Here is a 5,115-nt window from a genome sequence, read left to right on the forward strand (position 1 = left end):
ATCCACAAGTTGTGGTCATGGAGTGCGTAGATAGTTAAAGTGTCATAAATGATTTTACCCTTATTTTATGTAAGTTGAGTTGGCTTTTGAAGATCTACGCATGGTCCATAGACCATGGGATTGTATAAGTAGGTGTGTCTTAGAGAGTCTAAGATATAATACTGATGAGGAAGATGAATGTAATGGGTCAATAAGAGTACGAGTGAAGAAGTCTTAGGATAGAAGGAAGGTTCTGTAGCTGTGTATGCATAGGCCTAGAGTAGAGTCCACAACTGAGTGTGGTGAGAACTAGTATTGCAGCAATAATGTTGCAACTCCTGGGGCTCCCTACTTTACTTTTATCAACCCGGTAGTTCGTAACAAACTTGGAAGCGATGGTGCTGTATGCACAAGTACTAGCTCTTACTGTAGGCTATCACTTGATCAGCTGGCGCAAGTTCATTAGGAGCTTAAGCCAACTTCTATGAGTTCTTAGAAGAAGCTTTTAACTGTGATTAAAGAAAGCTAACTTGAAAGAGGCTATTCTAATTGCAGAAAGAGAAGGAAAACTGAAATGTAACACAAACCCTAGCAAACCCTAATCTACCTACTAACCCTATTGTTGCAGGAAAAGAGATCAAAATTGATGAAATGAGTTCCATTGATTACTGAAAAGGTAAATTGCATTTATTCAAGCTACTTCTGAAAAGAAATGAGAAGAAAACATCATTTTGTATTTTTGAGTGTTTTTATGTGAAATTATTATGGTTGTGATTTATCTGGCTATGACTGTGTAGATGTTCGGTGGCGAAGGAAAATGGAGTTGGCTTTTGCAGAGGGTGAGAAAGGTGTGGAGAGGTCCTAAGATGCCCCTAGTTCCCTTCTGAAGACTTCCATTACGACCAGACTTCGAAAAATCACTCACAGAAAATTCTACAGGAGGCTGCAGGTGATCTACAGGAGGCTCTACAGGAGGATCTACAGGAGGAAGTTGAAAGCTATTTTTGGAGTGTTGAAAGTGGAAAAATGATGGGAAAAGGGAACTGAAGGTTGGATGAAGGTTTTGAGGTGTCTAGAACTTGTCAAAGAAGATCAGGGATGAACGTGATGGTTGGATTTTTTTCAAATGGCAAGAAAACAACTTTATGGAAAAATGCAGAAATTAGGGCGGATTGGTGAAATGTTGTGAATGAGTTGTGAAATCTATGAGGAGTGAGCTGGTGCTGGCTGTTTTATGGATGGATGGTGAGCGGGGAGGTCTTGCAATAGATCTGCACAAAAACCTATCAAAACTGACCAAAGAAAGAACTAAAAGCAGAATTTTGTCTAGCTTGACCTAATTTCTGATCTATAAACAGAAAATGTTGAACAGTACCTTGTGAACAGAAAATCATGTAAGAGAACTATGGTAAATGAATAGAAAATGATCTAAGCAAGTGAATCTAAACTAATATCAACTTTTCCAAATCAGGTTATCACACTAGCAGTTGCATGGAAGAGAAAAAACTATGTTTTTGGTGGCAGCAGTAGTGCCTTGATCTCAAATCATAGTCCTAAGAAGGGAGAAAGGAGATCAGGGCCTCCTGTGGCCTTTTTGAATCTTATTTTTTCATTGCAGCAACCTATTTGAGAAACTAAAATAGAAACAACTATGCTAACCATCAAAAGCAACCTATTCTAACAAAGCAAAATGAATCTATGTAACAAAAATTAACTCATGAATGGAAGCAAGAAAACATATAAATACACAAAGGAGGTGTTGGGAAACTTGAATTGGGCCTTAACGAAAAATCTTCAGCCCTCTGAAAGAGATCAGTGCTGGCTCAAAAATGGTTTCATCTTCATTTATCAAAAAATAGCAGTTACATCACATAGACTGTTCTAAAAAAGAACTCGAAAATAAGCTGAAAATTGTGCTGCAAAAAAGTGCGAAAATCTACTAAGAACTGGCTAACCTACCGAGGCTTGAAGCCTTCTTATTTATACAAATGTGGACTTCCAACAGTCCTCCTAAAATCAAGGAACTCGACTTCCTAGAACTGAAGATAAACAACAGTCATACTTGGCTTGCTCGGCTGCCCCTTGGAATCATCAATGTGGGCCTTTGTGCTCCGAGTTGCTGATGGAGGATTCAATGAAAGGGGCAATTAATGAAGGAGATACCCCCCCTACAAGTCCTCTTCCTTATTTTCCTTGAGTTTGGCTGCCATTTGCTCATAAATTCTTTGTTTTTGTCCAAAATTCTCCAAAAAATCTGCATACAACACACATTAGACTACATGCCAAAGTGACTAACCCAATTCACTCTATTAGCATAAATATATTCAAAAAAATGCATTAAACTAATGAGAATGGTGGATTAAGTCGAAATAAGAGGCAGAATGAGCCCATATAATTACCCATTTCTGGGGCTCATCATCACCCCCCTGCTAAATGAGTTGCTCATCCTCTAAGAAACTAATCTAACTCTTCATCCTTAAGGGCTCTGACAGATTCCCTGACATCCCAAGACTCTGATGTGATGTCTTCCTCTTTATCATGGAAACCTGCTTTCCTATCCACTTCCTCCCAATGTTTATGTTCTTCCTCCTCGTTAACTCCTTCCAACACTCCTAGCAGCAGTGGAGGACTGAACTTAAGACCAATCCAGTTGGCTTTTAAGTTTTGCATTGAGTGCTTATACAGGGGCACTCTCCTCATGGCCTCCCTCATCCTGTTTTGGGAGTGATACTCCTTGATCCTTAGGCTATGTGGCAATGTATTCCACCTTCTCATGCAGGCATGAAGGTAGTCATCGCCAAACAATCTCTCCATATCCTCGAAATGAGCAATAACCTGTGCTTGCCTGTCAACATAGTCAGGGAGAACTTGAGGATTAGCTGCAAGGTGTTGGTGGGCATAGATGAGAGCTAATGGGTTTGCTGGTTCTGCTCTAATCATTAGGGGCTCACTCAGCTCTTTTTTCATCATTTTATGAATTTCCACTGCTCTCTTTTCTTCATGGCTCATCCACAAAGCCATAGCCATTAGCTGCAAGTCTCCCAATGTAGCATTTGGATCCCATAAATTCATGTCAGGAAGTGCCATGTTGTGTAGGTAAAATTCTTCTAGCTTTTCTTTATCCTCAGCTGAGCTATGATCACATAAATGCATAAATTGGCCATAATCTTGAAATGGTATTGTGCCCCTCTGGGCCAGTGTCTTAATATGGAATTGGAGCCACTGATCTTTGAGATACAATGCATATGATTTAGCTGGCTGTCTGCACTGCAATGCCTCCATTGCCTAGCTGGCCATGCAGGCTAACTGGGCTTCCTTTTCCTATAGCTACCTTTTCAAAATCAACACTTCAGTTTCTGCCTGGGATTCTTTTTCTTGCTACTGTTTCATCAGTGTCTCACTATCTGTTTGTGGTTCTTCTTCTTCTTGTTGTTTCTCTGCTGCCTCACTATCTACCTAGGGTCCCTCTTTTTGTTGCTGTCCTTCCAAGATGGACAACTTATTTCCTCCTTGAGGTTCCCTTTCTTGTAGCTGCTTTTTCAACAATTCATTTTCTTCATGTAGTTGAGCTCTTCTAATGCTCTCTGTGTGCCTTACCATGTTCAATTATCTCCTCATCTCTTTCAACTTGTTTTCCATGTGCCCTATATCTTCGACCCCTTTGGATTTTGCGATCTACATCCAGGTGTGGGTCCTGACTCTTTCCTTCTCTAATTCGAAGAAAAGAGGCACTGCAAATTTTTGTGGATGATCTTCCCACCTTCTAGAGGGTTGTAGTAGGAGCCTAAGTTAGGCTGCGGTCTAGGCTCTAGTATCTCTTTTGCCTTACCTTCATCTTGGGACTGTTCTTCTAACTTCTTTTACAGTCTTTCAGTTTCTTTGAGCTTAGCCAATGTATCCTATAGAGAGGTTTGTACCTCCTGTAGGACTGCTTTAGATTCCATTAATTTGATCCTTTCCTTCGAGGTGGAGGCCTTAGAACTTCCCCTCTCGTAAGTGATAGGGCTTTTGGAGGGAGTGTTACACTAAAAAATGTCACCATGACTATTTACAGTTAGTATGGCTCTATCAACAGTCATGCTATCCTCTTAGGCAAGTCTTATGCCTCTGCTCTCCATGTCAAACTCCAAAAAGAGAGAAAGTCTTTATAAATGTATTTATCTCTGGGTACGCAGGTTCTCTCAACCTTACCTACGGGTACGCACCCAATGTTCACAAAAGCTGCGTCTTTGGACGCTCTGTATGTAAAGGGGCAGGTGCGTCCCCCTGTAAAGGTCAAAATGCGCAAGTTTCATCTTTAAAAAGTTACTTGTGGTCATTTCTAGAGCATTCTAGAAGGTTGTTCGACGTGTATTGAGCACCTCCAGATGGTTCATGCACCCCTACCAAAGAGGAACTTATCCCATCAATAAAGGAGCTATCCCATCCAAAGAGGGGATTATCCCATTGATGGTGGACCTGATTAACTTCCTCTTGAGCACTATAAATACAGGCATTGGGCCAGAAGGAGGAGAGGTTGGAAGCTATACATTTCTAAGGGTAAATGCTGCAGGAATTAGGACTCCCATTTAGAAGCTTGTGAGGAGAGATTGCCATCTTTGCTTGTTCTATTTGGAAGTGGGTGAGCTTTGTCAAAGTAAAGGAGAACTCTTGATGGACCCTGGGAGGGACTTGCACAACACCAAGGCTCAGGTTGTATTTGTTCCTTTTGTTACCTATTAATGCAAATGAGTCCATTCTTCTCAATAACTTGTTATTTATGAGTTGTTTCATGTACTCCTTGGTCTATGTGTTAAATATGTTTTATTCTATGAGATTTTCAAGTGCTATTTAATCGTTTGATTGTTAGTGAATGCAGGTTTCAAAGTGAAGGAGGAGCTCATCCGGATCAGTGAAGCTGTACTGCTACAACAGCGTTGGGCTACAGGTAGGATCTAAACACTTGATTTCCCATATAGTAAATGCATGTTTAGAGAAGGATTGCTCTTGTTTGTCTTGTTTGTCACTAGAGAGTCTTAGGCTCCTAGGGAGGTTGGTTGTGTCCGCACAATCGACTCTTTCCGCCTGACAAATTGGCGACCATACTAGGGACTCCATTGATGTGAAAGTCATTTCCTTTGTATGAACTTTGCTCTG

This window comes from Pinus tabuliformis, chromosome 2_2, assembly GCF_031772625.1.
Source record: "Pinus tabuliformis cultivar Carrire ecotype Pingquan chromosome 2_2, CPIR1, whole genome shotgun sequence".
Lineage (NCBI taxonomy): Eukaryota > Viridiplantae > Streptophyta > Pinopsida > Pinales > Pinaceae > Pinus > Pinus tabuliformis.